This window comes from Schistocerca gregaria, chromosome 1 (assembly GCF_023897955.1).
Source record: "Schistocerca gregaria isolate iqSchGreg1 chromosome 1, iqSchGreg1.2, whole genome shotgun sequence".
Lineage (NCBI taxonomy): Eukaryota > Metazoa > Arthropoda > Insecta > Orthoptera > Acrididae > Schistocerca > Schistocerca gregaria.
In genome coordinates this window covers 251,731,801-251,753,785 of record NC_064920.1, presented here as the reverse complement: position 1 = coordinate 251,753,785, position 21,985 = coordinate 251,731,801, and the positions used below count along the sequence as shown (strand labels likewise).

The following is a 21,985-nucleotide window of genomic DNA, read 5'->3' as shown; positions in this document are numbered from 1 at the left end:
ATCACATTGATTTGGTCATTTTGTATCGCTATAAAGTTCCGTCATTCAGGAAATATAATGCGAGAAGTGAAAGGAAAAAAATCTTTTGCACAGAGGTAAGATTTTTGGAAAGCATAAATTTGTCAACAGCTTTAGGGGCAGTACGGAAATTATGTTTGTTGACACAGCATAATAACTGTGAAATCGGTCTTGCAGGGAAGTGTTAGAAGGCACAAGGCAATAACTGACAATGAACTATAAACTAAATACACACGGCGTCATATAGCGTACATAAATGGTACTTGCATTTTTCTATGCAGCAGAACAAATTGACACCTTGCACCGGTTTAATATGACGACTGTGACATCACGCGTCACGGCTCAGCTTCGTGTAATAGTCTCTCCAGTTCGTAGCACTGTTGCCATATTTCAACTGCAAGGTGCTAATGGCTGTAGACGAAAACAGTGGTCTTCAGCGCAGTAACAAAAGTGAGCCGCTGCTATAGAGACGTTTACAAAATCGCAGTACGCCGTTGGTTGGGGTAGGTACTCAAATCTGTAGCGCCCGGACGACTACAGCTGTCAGGAATCAACTTACACCGACTCAGCTATATTCTGCGAGCAGAAGATTTTCATGTGCTCTCCACAGGGTGCGTTAAGCATGTGCATTAGACTGAGTTGTAAAAGGTCGCCCAGTAACGTAGTCCTACAGCTTCGTCACAGTGCTTCACATCTCTTTCGTCAATTTTTGGCCTACCAAGGTAGGAAGGTAGAGTCAAATATATTAAGGATTTGGTGCTCTGTGCTAACACATCCAGTACTGTACGTTATTGGTGAAATGATTACAATCACGTATGAAAACAGCAAACAGTCGCTATTGCAGATCTTAACTACAGTATAGATTTTTACTGTAGTATAGCCATCATCAGCGAGTTCCGGAGCGGGTCAAAGGTACACAAATGTTACATAAATATTGTCTATAATTTCGCAAAAATAGCAACAAAATTCTAATAAAACAGTTTTTGAACATCGTTTAATTGGTTGTGAGTGTGTTTGTGTGTGTGTGTGTGTGCGTGTACGTGCGTGTAAAATATATAAGAAAGACGTGGCCATGCAAAAACATGTAACTTCGACTACAATAATATTCCGTATCTGGTTCAGTCATGATACTGACAAGAGATTTATAACAAATGATAACATATGAATGAGATAATATTTTTTGATTGGATAAGGTTTGTAATGTTTTTCGCGTCGAGAAGACTATGCGAATTCTCTCTTTAAAAAAAAATAATAAAAAAAACTGGATTACTTTTTGTGATACGAAACCTCTAGACAAAGTCGTTTCAGTGATAAGAAAGGTAAAAATAAAGCTAATGTCCGCATGTGCTCCTAGGCAGGCCAATGGGTCCGACCAACTTTCTTGTCATGCCCTGTCAATGGCGTCATCGGATGCGGTATGGTGTAGCGTATGGTCAGAAGACCGTTTGCCCGGTCGTTGTCGGGTTTCTTGATCTTAGAACAGGTACTAGTCGGTCGAGTAGCTCCTCATTTGGCTTCAAGAGACTGAGAACGCGCTGTGCCAGTCCTTCCAACAAAGTAAAATCCCAGGCATTGCCTGGTATCGAACCTAGGTCCCCCAGGAGGTAGTCAGCCATGATGACCACTCCGCTACGCAGTCGGGCGTAGCGATAAATGGTTGGTACATATTAACGGTTAAATAGTTGATAAAAACAGATGGGAGAGGTCTGATGACAAACGAAACAAGTAAACGAGACAGACTGACGGGAATTACACTGTGTTTTTTTTTATCTTGCCGAATAAATAAATAATATTTAAATTATTACGATAAGTAAAGTGCGGTAACGACGTGGTAGTTTCAACGATCATGAAATATTTATCCACATAAAATCCCTGACATTGTCACATTTGTATTTATGGTGTTTATGTCAGTACCGGTTTGGATATTCTCGCAGTAATATGGGAACAAGGCAAAGTGCGACGACAACGCTTCCGAACGCGCACCACTGTTCAGTCGAGGCGGCCGGCTCTAGCCTCCCTGTTACAGCTGCTGCTGTATCGCCGCTACAGACAATCTATTTGGGAAGAGCTACATTCACATTGAAGGACGGCCATGTGACACACTTGTATTGGAATCTCACCTTTTACACACGAGACAAGGCGTCGTATGCGCGGGCCCTGACTAATCCAGTCACATTAATGCGAGCACTTGTCAAAAGCTTGAATAACCACCATTTGCAGCGCAGACCGCTGCTGGACGTGCACGAAGAGTGTCAGTGCGGTTCTGGAAGGTACCGACTTGGAGGTGAAGCCAAGCCGATTCCAGTGCCATGGCCACCTGTGGTAGATTTCTCGGATGAGGATCGATCATTCAGACAGCCCCATCGAGATGGTCCCCTAGATTATCGATTGGCTGTCAATCCTGGAAGTGTGGTGGTCAAGGGAGTATGGTAAACTCACCCCGGTGCTCTTCCAATCACACACGTAAACTGTAAGCAGTGTGACAGGTTGCAGTGTCCTGTTGGTAGATGCCATCATGACAAGCAAAAACAGTCCCCATGAATTGGTGAACACGGTCTCTAATGTGGTCCCATAGATTATCGGTTAGGTTTAAATCCGGGAAATCTGGAGGCCAAGGGAGTATGGTAAATTCATCCTGGTGCTCTTCGAATCACACTCGTTCACTGTGAGCAGTGTGACAAGTTGCAGTGTCCTGTTGGTAGATGCCATCATGCCGATCAAAAACAATCCGCATAAATTGGTGAACATGATCTCTAAGGATACATGGATACATGCAATGTTGTGTAGAGGAATACTCGTGTTGATGTACTGTGCCTTTCGGAACGACGAGATCGCCTGGGGAATGCCACGAAAACATTCCCATATGAAAATTCCACCTGTCGCCACTCAGTGGACGACCAGTTTCGGCACTGGCGCGAAAATTCCAGCCTTGGTTATTCGCTGATGGGTAACAGTCAGCTGGCTGCATGGAGCAGGTGCCTACTACGGAGGCCCATAAGCAGCAACGTCCGTTGAAGAGTCGTTGAAGAGACACTGTTTGTAGCCCCTTGGTTCATCTGAGTGGTAAGTAGCTAAACTATTCCGCATCTATTCGCCCATACAGATCTCTGCACCTGTCGTTCATCCATGTTATCTGAAACGCCCTGCTAAACCCTCAGGACAGGACAGGTAGTTTAATTAGTGGAAAGGGGCCAAAATAAGCGGCTGTCAGATACACTCGAACATGTTACAAGAGCCAAGAAAATTAAAAAAAAAGCTTTAGTTTTGTAACTTAATTAGTGGCTGAATAGGCCGTACAATCTCATGCCTTAAGGGCAAGACCACTTTAATTTAAAAAAAGCTGAAAGCCAAAAGCTTAAAGCTCAACCAAAATCATTAATTAAAAAGGCAAAGCCTTATCTTTAAAGAGTTCCTTAATTAGGCTGAAGGCCCAGCACTTAAGACTCAATAACATTAATTTCAAAAAAAATGCCAAAGGCTTTACGTGAAACAGTTCTTAAATTAGGCTGAAGGCCCAAACCATCTGATGCCTTAAGGGCAAAACAACTTTAATCTAAAAATCGGCTAGAAGCCATACAAGTACAAACAACAAGAACAAACAAGAAAAGGCAGTACACCCAAGGGCGTTCACAAGTTCTGAAAGTCGGCCTGGAAATCAAACACTAAAGCTCGCTTAGGTGAGACAGGCAGTCAGCTCAACCATTGTCAATCCAATGGCAACCCAACCTACAGACGGACCTACCGACAAGATAACCTCTGCTTCACCCGACCAGCACACAACAGGATGTTCAATGGAACAACGTAGAGGGTATTGGCGCCCACAACCAATTATACATTGAGCTGTCAAACTACACACCGTGCTGGACAGCCAGGACACGATGAGGAAAATACACTGCCTGAATCTACGTCAACAGCGAGGGCAGGTAACCGGAACATTAACGGCCACAAGGGAGAAGATTCCACTGGTGCACTTCAATTAAAACATCCAAGTACAGTTAAACTCCACAAGAAGGTGTCTAAAATTTGCCAATTTGAAAACACACGTTGTTGCTCGCGGGAATATTCCAACAGCCGACAACGAAATCCAAATGACACAATTTGAACAGTCGTGACTACCTGGTAAATTATTCATGCCCAGGATCGGTGAGCCACAAACCTCGTAGAAATGGGAACATAACCACACATACCAACAGTGCATAGAGGTCGCCAGCGGGCCTGGCCAAACTACGCGCGCCGGCCGTGGTGGTCGAGCGGTTCTAGGTGCTACAGTCTGGAACCGCGCGACCGCTACGGTCGCAGGTTCGAATCCTGCCTCGGGCATGGATGTGTGTGATGTCCTTAGCTTAGTTAGGTTTAAGTAGTTCTAAGTTCTAGGAGACTGATGACCTTAGAAGTTAAGTCCCATAGAGCTCAGAGGCATTTGAACCATTTTTGAAACTACGCGCCACGGAGACTTCCTCCCTGCTCCACGCCCAGCGACCAACTGCCAGGCCCGGAAACGGTGAAAGGACCAAATATACGTCGGCCGATGAGACGACCGACCGAACGACCAATCACCGGTCGTCCCGCTCCAATCTCCCTCCATCGGAGAGTTCATGTGTGTCGCCAGTGGTCGGCGAGCCCTGGCTGTCGGCGCCTCACCGGCTCTCCCTCGCCGACTTCATCGCTGCTGTGTCCCGACTGAACTGTTGGTCCGTCCCGAACTGACTGCCAGACACAGGTCGACCCGGAAATACTAACCGTCGCTCCAGAGATGGTACGACAGTGTACTTATCGATAAGCGCTGCTGCTGCTGCTGCTCACGGGCAAGTAAGGCAGGAAGTTACTGGCGCCAGTAAATGGAATAAGAAAACGAGGATGCAGTACCGTAATAGAAGATGACAACAAGTGGGATAAACGCGAGCCGTGCACGGCTCATTATCTGTAGCCCATGTTCACCGATGTTATCTACGGCCCGTGCTGCACCTCAGTTGCCTCGACGCCAATTTTGGATAGCGCCATTTTGTCATGCGCGGTGTACTGCGGCATGACAACCGTCTATGTCCGACGGCATCGAGCAATAACGACTCCCAGACGGCATGTAGCAGATCCAGCAGTGGACAGCATAACATGAAACGTGTCGGGAAGGGAGAGGACGCGGAAAATTGGGCGTGCAGCCGTTGTCGTAATACGGAAAAGAAGCGATTCAGCTGCTGTCCAAAAGGATATGATCATTGGGCTTCGGGCCAAAGGCGGAAGTATTTACGAAAGAACTAAGTACGTGAACCAGCACGTGAACCTGCCGTCTGGGAGTAGTTATTGCACGATGACGTCGGACATAAGCAGTTGTCACTTCAATGTGACTGGACCATGTAAACCCGTCTAACGTACGATTTCCAGCCTCGATCTCCAGACTCGCTTTCATCCGTCGTACGTCAATATTCTTCAAATAGACAAAACTAAGATATCAAAGTCACGGGGGAGGCACATTTATAATTTCCTCATAAACAAATCTGATTTATTAGCCACTAAGCCCGCATAACAAAAACCGGCCATAACGCGTTTAGAAAGATTATGAAAAGTTCGACCCATCATCTGCAAGCCGAACAAAGATTTCTTTGAAATGATAGTTAAATCAAGACCTTCAACTGTCGATAGGCGTTGACATACGTCAACGGGGACAGTTGAAAATGTGTGCCCCGACCGGAACTCGTACCCGGGATCGCCTGCTTGCATGGCAGACGCTCTATCCAACTGAGCCACCGAGGACACAGACGATAGTGCGACTGCAGGGATTTATCCCGTGCACGCTCCCCGTGAGACCCACATTCCCAACTTAATGTCCACACACTACATTCTTAGTACCCCTGCCCATTACACTCATTACTCGCGGCAGACAATCTAACCGAGTCCAGTAAGAGTTCGGTAACTGCGTGTGCATCCGCATAGAAGAAGAAGGTCAATGGCCAGTGAGCCTTAACTATATGCAGATCCTGTCGAGATTTATGTCATCAGAGGCAAAGCTGATTTAAACAAGATGGGGCGGAAAATCGACGGCTTCTCTAGAGGAAGGAGTGCTTGAAACGATTTTGAGCGATCACCGGAATCGTAAATCAGAGTGGGTAAACGAACTTTTAAAGACTGTGCCTCCACGACGAAGACAAATTGGTGGTTAACCCACTGCACCGATTCCGCTCACCGAGATAACGCACCACGTGAGTAAGTTTCATTCATTACTAACACGTCAGTTTGAGAAATTCACAGAGTGATAGAAGAAGGGGTCTACATGCAGAGATGAAACCCAGAAGGTAGGTACGCAGTGACCAATTTGCCTCACAACGTGATTTCTGGTAAGGTCAAATCAAACGTCTTTCGTCGAGATCTGTCGAAACTCAAGAGGGTGTCTTGGCATGAATTCTTGATGGCTATCACTTTGTTCGAGCAGCTCTAACAGAATTACGGCCGGTGACGTCATGTATTGATAGAGACTAGAGTTGCCAGTTTGAGCATCTGTTGAGAATGTAACACTACGTGCAAGTCGTGCAAGATAAATGAAACTATTAGAATGTTGTTTAGGTTTCTACCGCCGTCACTAAACGAACGGTACAAGCGTAATTTTATCATTCTCGCCTATAATATTTCGCTTTATTCATTTTTGGACTGCCTTTACCATACTCACGTTGATAATTTCTCTTTAACAATCTTCCCTGCCTTGTACAGGATGCCAGTTGCTGAACTATATGAAAAACGTTAACTGGTTCTCACATGTTCTGTTTGTCTACCATCATTGGCGATAACGTGGCGCAGACGATTAGGGAAATTCTGCATGATCAGCTCAACTGTTGGAACGTCGATGTTGTCAATGACCTCCTTAATGCATGTTTACAGCTCAGCAGTGGTTTTGTGGTTATTGATGTATACGTTGTCTTTAATATAGCCCCACAAAAAAGAGTAGCACGTATTCAGATCCGGAGAATATGGCGGTCAGTCGAGGTGGTCCCAGATGTCCTCCAGAACATAGAACACTCTCGTGCTTCGATGGGTCGAGCTCGCATCAACTACATCTTGTCGAAATCAGGGTCACTTTGGATAATGGGAATTAAATTATCTTCGAAAACTTTCATGTACTCGTCTGTAGTCACCGAATCATCGAGGAATATCGCACTGATCGTTCCGTGTCTGGACATTGCACACCAGACGGTCATCTGTTGAGAGTGACGAGACTTCTTGAGAGCGAAATGCGGATTCTCAGTCCCCCAAATGCGCCAATTTTGCTTATTGACGAACCCAACCAAATGAAAGTGGGCTTCGTCGCTAAACCAAATCGTTTCGTTGCTAAACCAACCCATATTCAGATCAAAGTCTTGCTCGTAAATTCTGAGGACAATAGTGCTGGCGAGACACAACCGCTGTTCCATGGCGATTACTGCGCAAACACTGTCTCCATGTACGCTTAATGCCTGATACGTTTGAAGACACGCAGGTCTTCAACAAAAATTTCTCGTAGTATCTCCCAGTTGATTCCCACCTGTTGCGCAGCTCGTCTGATCGATTTCTTGGAGTTGGTTTGCAACACAGCTCGTGTCTTCTCGATGTTTTCAGGCGTTTTCACACGTTTTGAGCGACCGGCATTGCTAACACTGTCATCACGAACACTACCCGTTCCCTCAAACGTGCGAATCAAATTCGTGATTGTTAGCACACTTGTACCGGATGTAGAGTTTGAACTAGATTGCAAACTTCCTTTAAGCCACAGTTTCTCACATAGAAGGTCTTGACAAGCGCTATAAGCTCGGGCATGTTGTACCGTGACATTTTCACGTGGAAATGGCCAACAACAAAAAGGCGGGTGCGCATACTACACTCCTGGAAATGGAAAAAAGAACATACTGACACCGGTGTGTCAGACCCACCATACTTGCTCCGGACACTGCGAGAGGGCTGTACAAGCAATGATCACACGCAAAGCACAGCGGACACACCAGCAACCGCGGTGTTGGCCGTCGAATGGCGCTAGCTGCGCAGCATTTGTGCACCGCCGCCGTCAGTGTCAGCCAGTTTGCCGTGGCATACGGAGCTCCATCGCAGTCTTTAACACTGGTAGCATGCCGCGACAGCGTGGACGTGAACCGTATGTGCAGTTGACGGACTTTGAGTGAGGGCGTATAGTGGGCATGCGGGAGGCCGGGTGGACGTACCGCGAAATTGCTCAACACGTGGGGCGTGAGGTCTCCACAGTACATCGATGTTGTCGCCAGTGGTCGGCGGAAGGTGCACGTGCCCGTCGACCTGGAATCGGACCGCAGTGACGCACGGATGCACGCTAAGACCGTAGGATCCTACGCAGTGCCGTAGGGGACCGCACCGCCACTTCCCAGCAAATTAGGGACACTATTGCTCCTGGGGTATCGGCGAGGACCATTCGCAACCGTCTCCATGAAGCTGGGCTACGGTCCCGCACACCGTTAGGCCGTCTTCCGCTCACGCCCCAACATCGTGCAGCCCGCCTCCAGTGGTCTCGCGACAGGCGTGAATGGAGACGTGTCGTCTTCAGCGATGAGTGTCGCTTCTGCCTTGGTGCCAATGATGGTCGCATGCGTGTTTGGCGCCGTGCAGGTGAGCGCCACAATCAGGACTGCAAACGACCGAGGCACACAGGGCCAACACCCGGCATCATGGTGTGGGGAGCGATCTCCTACACTGGCCGTACACTTCTGGTGATCGTCGAGGGGACACTGAATAGTGCACGGTACATCCAAACCGTCATCGAACCCATCGTTCTACCATTCCTAGACCGGCAAGGGAACTTGCTGTTCCAACAGGACAATGCACGTCCGCATATATCCCCTGCCACCCAACGTGCTCTAGAAGGTGTAAGTCAACTACCCTGGCCAGCAAGATGTCCGGATCTGTCCCCCATTGAGCGTGTTTGGGACTGGATGAAGCGTCGTCTCACGCGGTCTGCACGTCCAGCACGAACGCTGGTCCAACTGAGGCGCCAGGTGGAAATGGCATGGCAAGCCGTTCCACAGGACTACATCCAGCATCTGTACGATCGTCTCCATGAGAGAATAGCAGCCTGCATTGCTGCGAAAGGTGGATATACACTGTACTAGTGCCGACATTGTGCATGCTCTGTTGCCTGTGTCTATGTGCCTGTGGTTCTGTCAGTGTGATCATGTGATGCATCTGACCCCAGGAATGTGTCAATAAAGCTTCCCCTTCCTGGGACAATGAATTCACGGTGTTCTTATTTCAATTTCCAGGAGTGTATTTCCTCATCATGACTCGCGGCCAACAGGGCAGTATGAAAGTCCCGACGCAAACCGTTATGACGACTTTATTTCAAATAGTTCAATAACTGCCACCCTGTATCATCATCATGCAAACATTCTACAAGCCAACACAACAGAAAAAAAAGAAAAATGAAAAAAAGAGCTGTGAGCACTATGGCACTTAACATCTGAGGTCATCACTCCCCTAGAACTTAAAACTACTTAAACCTAATTAACCTAAGTACATCACACACATCCATGCTCGAGGCAGGATTCGAACCTGCGAGCGTAGCAGTCGCGGGGTTCAGGACTGAAGCGCCTAGAACCGCACGGCCACCGCGGCCGACCACTACGTAAGCAGCTTGTGAAATGTTTGCATGATGATACAAACATACAGAGAAGATTGTTAAGGACCAATTATCAAAGTGAGAAAGTTAAACATAGTCCTAAAATAAATGAAGCGCAAATTTAGGTTAAAATGAGAAAATAATGCTTTGACTGTCGTTTCATAATCGCTGGTAGAAACCTAAACAACTTTCTAATAGTTTCATTTATCTTGTACGACTTGCACGTAATGCTACATTCTCAACAGATGTTCAGAGTGGCCTCCTAGCGTCTAACAGGGCATGACGTCGTCTTGCATAATTCTGTCAGACCCGCTCGAACTAAGTCATAGGCATCCGCGCGGTCTAACACGCTGTTTCCCGAGCGAGAATTCGTGCCCGTGCCCGATCCGAATCCGACCGGCGGTTTAGTGTCGAGGTCCGGTGTGCCGGCCAGACTGTGGATGGTTTTTCAGGCGGTTTTCCATTTGCTTCGGCGAATGCGGGCTGGTTCCCCTTATACCGCCTCAGTTACACTATGTCGGCGATTACTGCGCAAACACTGTCTCCACGTACGCTTACACCATAATTACTCTACCACACAAACGTTATGTCTCGTTCCCGGGGAGAGGGTTCACTGGCGACCGAGTCGCAATATGCCTCGGTTCTGTGTGGAGCGGCGGTGGGGTTGGGTGGACTGCTGTGGCCTGTTGTGAGGTTGTGAACCACTGAGGGCTACGGCGGGACGAAGCCTCTCCGTCGTTTCTAGGTTCCTGGTTCATTACAATACACAAGTCATAGGCAGCGAGAATTGATGCCAAGAGATCCTCTTGAGTCTCTACAGGTCTCGACAAAGACATTTCAAATTACCTCGTCAGAAATTACACGTAATCAGACCTGATCAATGAGGTGGCTATGAAACGTGACGTTGTTTTTCCATCCACCTTTCAGTGAACGGGCAACGGCCTTGCCGCAGTGGATACACCGGTTCCCGTGAGATCACCGAAGTTAAGCACTGTCGGGCGTGGTCGGCACTTGGATGGGTGACCATCCGGGCCGCCATGTGCTGTTGCCATTTTTCGGAGTGCACTCAGCCTCGTGCTGCCAACTGAGGAGCTACTCGACCGAATAGTAGCGGCTCCGGTCAAAGAAAACCATCATAACGACCGGGAGAGCGGTGTGCTGACCACATGCCCCTCCTATCCACATTCTCATCTGAGAATGACACGGCTGTAGGATGGTTCCGATTGGCCACTTGTGGCCCGAAGACGGAGTGCTTTTTCAGTGAACGCCTGGTATGGCTATTCTCGAGCAAGATGCGAAACGTGAAAGCTCCTTCATGTCACATAAATTCTAAAAGTTTGGGCAGTATTTCTAGAAGAAGCACAAGGAATATTCAAAAGGTTAGACATAGAAAGTAGAGGTACGGACGTACTGGCTGTTCGTTCAGAAATACGCCGCAAATTTGTTTCAGCAATTCTTCGCTATTGTAGCGTGAAGGATTCTCGACGGCACACTACATCTCGGCCTCTGAAGGAGGAGGGTTCATTCCGAAAATGTACCTTTCCAGAACATTGGGTATCAGCCTCATAGGCGAACATTACTCTATGACTGAAGACGGAGCGAGATCACATATCAGCAACAATTACAGTGTGAGCTTCCTGTGATCGGAAGGAGTGCAACTGTTGTTACCATATTAATGTCCACACAGCACCGCATGTAACAAACACTTTTCCACCTGCACCCATCGACAAGATACTGAAACCTCTTTACTTTAGGTCTCCCTTGTTTTCCGACTTTGAGCGCTCATCCTTCAGTATTGTTTGAATGAGTCTAAAATGGGTATGTACAAAATTTTCTTGAAATGAAACACTGTACCGATGCTGACTGCAGCACGAACTCCCGTGAAGAACGTGATCTTTCACATTATGCGCAGACGTCGCGCTGATGGCACCTCATCAGTTTGCGCATGTGCAGTGCAGTTAATAGATGATTTGTTACCGATCATATCGTACGTATTTTATAATGACTTTCTAAGATGTTGCGTCATTTACTCAGTGTCAAGGAACGCGTGTTTGGAATAAGAGATTTTTATGAATAATTTGGAAAATTTATTTGCTACCGCACATGCCAGACCTCTACAAACGATCACATTGGAAGAAGACAGGATGTTTTTACTTCCACAGAGACTCCCAGGGTGTAAAGGTCACCTTGAAGCAGTAGACCGTATAAAGAAGAAAGAGCAAGGCAGAGCAAATAGGAAGAAGAGAAAAGGCAAGAGAAACAAATGTGCACAGCATCTACTACATTTTCTGCTGTGTTTCATCCGAAGAATCAGAACGGATATTGAGATACAACTGACGTTAGCGGTGATGGTACGTTTTTATAACCTACTTCTGAGAAGAGTTCATTGGAGGATGCTGCAAGGCGAGGCACCAAAGATTTCATTACTAAAGAATTAGGGACTGTCTTGAAAAGATGCCAACAGAGTGTATTCTGTATATATACTTTAGGCTACAGCAGAGGCTCTTAGATCATAACATCAGACAAAAGAAGAGAAGGCAAGGGTCTGAGGCAGTAAAATCAACTTTCAGGAATGATAGAATGATGCTACCGGGATTCTTACTTCTCATTGGGATGAGGGATGGTAGAATGTTGTCAGCATTACGTGACAGTCACTCAAAAAAAAAAAAACTCACTGGCACTCCGAAATAGTAGAATGTTCTGGTAAAGAGGAAGCGAACGCTGTTTGGAATACATTAACGTATTACGGTATTGGAGACAACTTGCAAATTCTCTGCAACGACACATCCACATATCTGCCTAAAACATGGGCTATCTTAATGGGCCAAAAAAAACTGGAAGAGTATCAACGTCAGTAATTTACACACTTGCAAAATCAGAAAGCAAGGAGATGTTAGACTTTTAGAAAATGAATTAATTAAACAAACAGCGAGAAGTGATTACCATAAGCTCATTGAGCTCTTGTAATGTTTTCCTGAAGTAACTTTGCAAAAGAAATAGAAAATATGCCCTCCTAGAGCAGTAAATTAAGCAAGATGGATTGTAAGAGCAGTACATTATTAATAAATGTTTCTGCTATGATCACTACTTCAACTACCCGTTCAAAATAAAAATGAATTCAGAGGTGTCTCTATTTTCATTGTAAGTGATTATGTCAAACCGTGGCTTCATTGTAATGAAGCTGTAAAAACCCGTCTGGATCTGTGCTTCTTAAATGATCTGAAATCATATGGAAGATTCCCCAAAGTCAAGGGCAACTCAAAGGAAATTTAGTCATCAGTTGTTTCTTATCACTGTTTAGTGATGTAGCAGACGTAGGACCTAGATTCAAAATAGTAGCAATTTTGGACAGACATAAACTTAAAAATAGGAAAGAGATATATTCCTTTTGTGGAGAGCTGGATGGACCCTAGTATGGTAAGTCATCCAGCCTGTAGATTGTATACGTAAGTTTTATTCAAGAGTTTCACTCCACATGCACAAGCAGCACTGCATACTTAGACGCTAAAAAAGATAATTAAGGAGTTAAAAGCTGTCATGACTCTGCTGAAAGGTGTGTTAAATTAATGCAAGATTTTCAAGGACTAATGATCGTAGTGCAGGAGCAAAAGGAATTTTTATTGCGTTGTGTTCAAGAACATCGTAAAGTGTAGAAAGTAACGTTAAAAAGAAAATATTCTCAAGAATATTAAACGTATGCTAAAAAGCAGAAATGTATTTAATTTTGGTATTATGCAGGCATCAGTAGCTTTTACACTGTCTAAAAACTTCAGAACCTGAAATTTTCAACATTAAAATTTGTCGCTCTAATCGGAACGGGTTAATGTCGTCGCATTCAGATGAAATTTTTGTCCTGAGTAACTCTAACCAAATTGAAGGCGGGAGGGTAAAATTTTCTGAAGAAATAAAATTTTAAGTGCTACATAAGGGATACCCAGTCTTTATGCACGAGACACTGTAGTACCTCGGACGATACAATTGGAGCAGTGCTGGAAGTACTCTCCATTTAAATATCTGCAAGTAGTTTTGTATGATATTAAACAATTTTGGTAGCATAATGGCAAAGCTAGAAAGCAATATTTCATTAACCGTCAGCAGTGGAATGAAGAAATGTCTGCAAACAGTGTTTTACTTTATCTCTTTTGTTACACTTCCTTCATTCCGTCCTTCCCTTCCTGGCAGGTGTATGATTGAACGAAAATATGTTTACAGACAACTCGCAGATGATTAACCAAAGATGTGTACGAGATGGTGGTTTACAAATGTAGAGTAGAAGGGAAGGTTCAGCAAGGAGGCTAGCAGAGGCTTTGGTCTGTATCAATAGTTCAGAGGGAATTTGGCCCGTCAGTCAATGACGGCTTTCTTCTGCTACCAGTATTTGAACGAGGATCATGTTGGCGACCAGGTGGTCTCGTTCGTCTCCCTGTCACCGGGAGCTGAAGTGTGCACTCGTCTTCAGGTCGTTATTGTTTTGGTAAGACAGTGCTGTAGCGACATCATCGTCGATCAGGAAGAAACATGTTTATTAAAGTCACCGTTGACAAGGAAGTATCAGAATATGGTGTCATTTTTCGCAATTTTGATCGTTTAGGTAGTTGGGGCTTGGTAACTTAATGTGATGCAGGCCCTGAGCGTGGTATCTGTGTGAGTGTAACATTAAGCTTAATGTTCAGCAAGTAAAAGCGGGAGTAAAATGTTGCATTCTGATATATGATTATGTGGGTTATTTATCAAAATTAATAATATTTCCTTTATGTTGTAGTTGTACATGCGTTCGGTACAACAACTTTTTGTCGTTCATGGCTCATAATTTGTAACTTTTAATTTAGTCAGCGGCTTTCAAATGCACATTATACGTGTGAAAACTATGTCAAAATAGCGATTCCGGTTAAATTTTCATATTTTTGCAGTTTTCTTTATACCGTGCTGTTGTAAGGAACTTTGAACTTCGGTACATTGACGTCAAGTGGAATTACCCTCTATGGTAAGTGAGGTAAGAGTCATGTGAAATAATTTTACAGAAATTTTATTTTAGTTTAGAGATATTGTAGTTCTCTTTGTGGAGCGAGGGCTTGTACACTTCGAGTCAAGTGTGGTAGACACGGTTCATTGTAGTTGGTGCTCATTAAAATGCTTCTTAGCTATCTTGTAATGTGTATCAGGAACATTTTATTCATTTTTAGATACATTTTCTTTCTGACAGATTTTGGTACCATGTACTTGACCATATGTGTTAGGGCTAACATAGTGGTAAAATAAAAGATTAAATCTTGCCATAATAAACGAGAATAGAAATCATGTTTGATACAAAGCGCTAAATTTTGGTGCATTTCTGATTTTTCTTCATAAATTATGGTTTGGTTTAGTGGTTCTATTTGTAGTCAGATAGATGCAGATTATTCCAAATCTATGGTAGCTTGATTCACCACTATCGAGTGGTAATAAGCGCTACGAGGGAAATACAAATGCTGAATACATTTGATTATTTTTCGGTTAACGTCAGTGGTTATTTATCAGTTACAAATGTGATACGTTGTGTGGTACATTCTAAGATCATAAGCCACAGTAGGTAGGTTTCAGTACAGTAACTTCGATCACTTTTTGACAAATTGTAATGCTCTATACTATCAGAACTTAAGTCCACCGTAATAGCTGAAAGGCCAGCGCGTTGGAATTCCACTCATGGCGGCCCGTGTTCGATTCCCGGCTGGGGTGGAAGATTTTCTCCCTTAGGGACTGGGTGTTGTACTGTCCTTATCATCATTTCATCCCATTGTCGACGTGCAAGTCGCCCAATGTGGCGTCGCGCTCAATAAGTCTGGCACTTGGCGGTCGAACTTCCCGCCTGGGAACTCCCGCCCACTGACGCCATACACTCATTTCCATTTTCCATCAGAACTTAAAATGCAAGCGTCTCCTAGTCTCATTTGTTTGGCCTCTCACTCAGTAATGTTTGAAAGGTAGTTTGTAACTAAAAGAGTGCTCTGTATGATATTGTGTGACGAATGATGATAGAATTGTTGTTATTGTGCTGTCCTTTCTGTCTACCGCATCCCAGCAGTGTGGCACAAGTAAATTTAGTTTAAGACAGTGGGAATTAAAATTTATCTTGGATAATTGTGTAAAAATTGAGTGTAAACCATTTTCGTGAATATGAGAAAAATTTGTTTTATGAATAAAAGTGTTATATCTTTGTTCGAAATCGTAGCAGTATTTTTCACAATTGAGAAACCTCCAACCTCTCACATCTAACAATAAAAGTAAGGAGGGAATAACAGAACGGTTAAAAATTATTGAGAAAGAAGGTAAATGATCTCCGATAGGAATAAGAGAATGGAAGGACAGTTAGTTAAATGTCGAGCATAAAGCGAAAACGTCACCATTCCCTGCCGCCCCTCTTTGGTCTCTCACTGTCACAGCGAGCGTTACCCGTTGCGGAACTGTTTATTTTGTGAATGCAGAAGGTAACAGAATGAGTCTCATCGGGCTATGTATGTATAAGAGGATCCCCATTTTGTTTACCAACACAAAGGGAACGAGGTATGATGAGGATAAAATATTATATAAATATCTCTGATACACATAGAATAAAGAATAACATAAAACAAAAGCGACTAATCCGTGAATCGGTGACAGATCGGCTTTAGGGATTACAGAATATAGAAAAAAAAGCTTTAATGCCGGCTGCTACAAGCAGGGTGTAAGTTTTCATAGTGTTATACCAGAGTCTTGTTTTCAATAAACATGAAACAATTTTGGAAATATGGTGAGTGTCAGATGTCTCCTACATGGGTACATAGTCCAATGAAAGCTATCGGCCTTGATATGCTCCCACTTCTTTTTAAGCTATGGGTGTTCTTGCAAGATTATGAACCGTGTTTCCGGCCTGAAATACATCCCCAGACGCTGAACATGACACACAGCAACGGAATATGATTTCAAAGCTTCAGTCTGGAGTTGCCAAAGCATACGAAACTTTACGAAAAAGGGGCGGCGAGAGGAGAGAATGTTACTCGGAAGCAATATACACTCATCCTCATAAATTAAGGATAATTGCAGAATGTGGTGCAACACAACGTGGCAGTACACCAAACTGTCACTAATAGCGTAGGAACATATGGAACACACACGACGCAGATCTGTAAGTCCACGGTATTGGTGATAAGTTGAGAGAACCATCCCGAAACACATGTGCTACGAAATGCCACGGTTTCCTGTGCATGTACCCCGACATCAATATGGGATATGATCACCATGCACAGGTACATAGGCCGCACAACGGGTTGCCATACTATGGATTAGGTGGTCGAGCAGCTACTGGGGTATAGCCTCCCATTCTTGCACCAGTGCCTGTTGGACCTCCTGAAGAGCCGTAAAGGTTTGAAGACGTGCAGCGATACGTCGGCCGAGAGCGTCCCACACCTTCTCGATAGGGTTTAAGGTCTGGAGAACAGTCAGGCTACTCCATTCGCCTGATATCTTCTGTTTGAAGGTACTCCTCCACGATGGCAGCTCGATGGGGCCATGCGTTTTCATCCATCATTAGGAAGGTGGGACCCACTGCACCCTTGAAAAGGTGGACATACTGGTGCAAAATGACGTCCCGATACACCTGACCTGTTACAGTTCCTTTGTCAAAGACATGCAGGGGTGAACTTGCACCCACCTCACGCCATCAAACCACTACCTCCATACAGGTCCCTTTCAAGGACATTAAGGAGATGGTATCTGGTTCCTGGTTCACGCCAGATGAAAACCTGGCGAGAATCACTTTTCAGACTATACCTGGGCTTGTCTGTGAACATAACCTGGGACCACTGTTCCAGTGCGCTTGTGCTGTGTTCTTGACACCAAGCTTTACGGGCACTCCTGTGACCAGGGGTCAGTGGAATGCACCTTGAGATCTCAGTCTGTTCAGACGTCTGTAGACTGTGTGTCTGGAGATAAGCTTCCAGTGGCTGCGGTAAGGTCCGGAGCAAGTCCACCTGCAGTAATCCGCGGCAGTCTGCGGGCACTGATGGTGAGATATCGGTCATCTTGTGATGTTGTACACTATGGACGTCGAGTACTGTAGCACCTGGACACGTTCCCTGTCTGCTGGAATTGTTGCCACAATCTTGAGATCATACTTTGTGGCACCCAGAGGGTCCTTGCTACGACCTGCTGAGGTTGACCAGGCTCCAGTCGCCCTAGTATCCTACCCCTCATAACACGACCAATATGTGTTCTTTGAGCCACTTTCAACACACAGTCTGAAAACGACTGCACGCTTACTCGCTGCACCGTACTCTGACATGCACAAACACACCTCTGGTATGTGGACTGCTGCCAGCGCCACCGTGCGACTACCGCAGGTAAAAGGCACCGCATGGTCATACCCCGAGGTGATTTAGAAGCACAAACCACCCACCAGAGCGTTGTTTCACCATGTACCAGCATTATGCTTAATTTATGAGCATGGGTGTATATACATTGAGGAGACAAGTCATGGGATAGCGATCAGCACAAATACAGATGGCGGTAGTATTTCCTACACAAGGTATAAAAAGACAGTGCTTCGCGGAGCTGTCGTTTGCACTCAGGTCATTTATGTGAAAACGTTTCAGACGTCATAATGGCCTCACGTCTGGGATTAACAGACTTTGAACCCGGTATGTTAGTTGGAGCTAGACGAATGGACAGTCCATTTCAGAAATCGTTACGAAATTCAACATTCCTAGACCCACAGTACTAAGAGTGTACCGAGAATACTAGACTTCAGGTGTTACCACTTACCACGGCCGTCACTTAACTACCAATAGCAATGGCGTTTGTGTAGATTTGTCAGTGCTAACAGACAAGCAACCCTGCTTGAAACAGTCGCAGAAATTAATGTGGGACTTATGACGAATATATCCGTTAGCACGGTGCCGCGAAAGTTGGTGTTAAAGGGCTACGGCAGCAGACGACCGACCCGAGTGCCTTTGAAAACAGCACGACATCGCCTGCCGCACAGCTCCAGGGCTCATGACTACATCCGTTGAACGCTAAACGACGGGAAAACTGTGGCCTAGTCACGTGAGTCCCAGATTCAGTTGGTAAGAGCTGATGGTAGGGTTCGAGTGTGATACAGACCGTACGAAAGCAAACAATCATGTTTCAATGAAGCACTTTGCAAGCTAGTGGTGGCTCTACAATCGTGTGGGCTGTGTTTACATTGAAGGGACTGGGTTCTCTGGTCCAAATGAACCGATTATTGACTGGGAATGGTTATGTTCGGCCTTTCATGGGATACTTGTTTCCAAACAATGATGCAATTTTTATGGATGACAATGCGCTGTGTCACCAATCCACAATTGTTTGGATTGGTTTCAGGAACTTTCTGGTCAATTCGAGCATGAATTACCCACCCAGATATGAATCCGATCGAAAGTTTCTGGGGCGTAATCGAGAGGTCGGTCCGTTCACAAAGTCCTGCACCGGCTACACCTTCGAAGATATGGTTGGCCATAGAGGCAACATGGTTCATTGTGTCTGCAGGGGACTTTGAACACCTTATTGAGTCCACCCCATATTGCTTCATTTCGGAACCGCGCGACCGCTGCGGTCGCAGGTTCGAATCATGCCTTGGGCATGGATGTGTATGATGTCCTTAGGTTAGTTAGGTTGAAGTACTTCTAAGCTCTAAGGGACTAATGACCTCAGATATTAAGTCCCATAGTACTCAAAGCCATGTGAACCATTTTGAACCACGCCATGTTGTTTGCTACACTGCACCGGGAAAAAGGAGGTCTGACATTTTATGAAGTATCTCATGATTTCCGTCACATCAGTGGATGTCCTATTACGAAACACTCATAGACTTATAACAAAGTGGCAATGAAAGCAATGCTCAAATTCGCAACACAAATGTTCTCAAAGTGTACGATACTCGTGTATTAACTTCTTCTGGATGAAACAGAAGAAGCCAAAACTAACGAGATGGAACGTCCTAGCTTAATCTGTTTCACAAATTATAAAAAGGGCATTGCAGATACCAGGGACACGTATCATATTGGTATTGTGACAGTCACAGCGTACTTATTTATCTGGACGTAAGTATATTCAATAATATTCACTGGTGAGTAATGTGACTTACAGATAGAAAAGAAAGTTGTTCCCGTGTTTTTTTTATTGCATATCGGATTAATTTACGTTCTTAGATACAGCGTTCACTGTCTGACAGACAGTGCGAAGAAATTAGTTCACCAGACAAGGCAACAGGGGAGCCGTGAACATCGCTTATTTGCAGACGCGAGTTCTGAACGCAGGGCGTTTTTGGCAAATGTGGCCAATACTCGTAAATATTGGCCCAGCTAATGCCGCACTCCTCATATGCACAAGTAACGCCTCATGAATTCCATTTCCAGACGCAGGTATAAGAAAAGAAAATCCGAATCGAGATTGAGCTGTCCAGCGCAAATATAGTGTCACAAGGGGGCAGCAAACCGAGCGAACACTCGGGCTCGCAGCGAGTTTCGAAGCGATCGCTGTGAAGCACTTCCTTTTCTACTCTGAGACGGCCGGGAAGCGTCTTGGCAATATGCATACAAGGATTCTTCCACAGGAACTCGTCGTATTCGAGGCGGAAGACAACGGGATGATAAACAAAGGAAAGAGTGGAGCAGGAGTATCGAAAAGACGGCAAGCGTGCAAGTAAACGCAAACAGTAAACAGTACCACCAGAAGCATCTCCGTATATTTCTTCTGTTTTTGGGAACGAACGCTCCGCAGAATTTTTCTATAAATGATGCTCTCCATGAATGAACGGCACCAGAAGTAAATTAAATATGAGGAGACAAAAGGTCATGGGGAAGAGTTACGCGTCCATACACATGGCTATGGAGCGGTCATTTGCAATCATATGATTCACGTGAAAAGTTTTCCGACGTGATTGTAGCCGCACGACGGGAATCAACAGACTTTGAACACAGAATGGGAGATGGAGGTAAACGCGTGAGACATTTTGTTCCGGAAGTCATTAGGGAATTCGCTATTCCGATATCCGTGGTGCTAAGAAGGTGTCGTGAGTATCATATTTCAGGCATTACCCCTCACCACGGACAACACGTTTGTGTACAGTTATCAGTGCTATCAGACAAGCAACGCTGCGTGAAATGACCTCAGAAATCAATGTGGGACGTACGAAGCACGTATCCGTTAGGTCAGCGCGGCGAAATGTGGCGTTAATGAGCTATGACAGCAGGTAACTGACGCGAGTATCTTTGCTCATAGCTCTCGTGGACCCAAGACGACCCAAAAACCGTCCCGGCTTCAGATGGTAACAGCTAATGGTAAGATTAGTGTGTGACGCAGACCTTACGAAGCCATGGATCCAAGTTGTCAACAAAGCACCATGCAAGCTGGTGGTAGGACCATAACTGTGTGGGCTGTGTTTACATGGAATGGCGTGGTACCTGAAGTGTTTCATCAACTTCATATTTCCAAACAAAGGTGTCCTAGTTACCGGGCCACAATTGTTCACGACTGATCTGCAGAACATTCTTGGTAAACTGAGCGACTGGTTAGGCCACCCAGATCGCCTGAAAATGCCAACGAACATTTTTACATATAATCGAGACGTCAGTTAGAGTATAAAATCCTCCACCGGCAACCTTTTCTCTATTATGGACGGCTATAGAGGCAGCATGGCTGAATATTTCTTCAGGGACTTCTAACGAGTTGCGCCCCTGGCACGCCGCGATGTTGTGCTACACCGGGCAAAACGAGGTCCGACACGCTATTAGAAGGTATCCGGTGAGCCTCATCACCTCAGTTCAACGTCTACTTCAAGGAAGAATGAAAGATACTGTCATGTTTACGAAAGAAACATTATGCTTTATGCACAATGTACCATGGCTATTCCGGTGAAATGAGAACAATTGTGTCTATTAATGGTACAACAGCACAGATGACGTGACATAAATACACTCCTGGAAATTGAAATAAGACAACCGTGAATTCATTGTCCCAGGAAGGGGAAATTTTATTGACACATTCCTGGGGTCAGATACATCACATGATCACACTGACAGAACCACAGGCACATAGACACATGCTACAGAGCATGCACAATGTCGGCACTAGTACAGTGTATATCCACCTTTCGCAGCAATGCAGGCTGCTATTCTCCCATGGAGACGATCGTACAGATGCTGGATGTAGTCCTGTGGAACGGCTTGCCATGCCATTTCCACCTGGCGCCTCAGTTGGACCAGCGTTCGTGCTGGACGTGCACTCCGCGTGAGACGACGCTTCATCCAGTCCCAAACATGCTCAATGGGGGACAGATCCGGAGATCTTGCTGGCTAGGGTAGTCGACTTACACCTTCTAGAGCACGTTGGGTG

At 45.2% G+C, this 21,985-nt stretch overlaps 1 pseudogene; it reads left to right on the top strand.

Annotated features, from left to right (window-relative positions):
* Positions 1-10,552: 10,552 nt before the first annotated feature.
* On the top strand, positions 10,553-10,670 carry LOC126287371 (5S ribosomal RNA; annotated as a pseudogene).
* Positions 10,671-21,985: the final 11,315 nt, after the last annotated feature.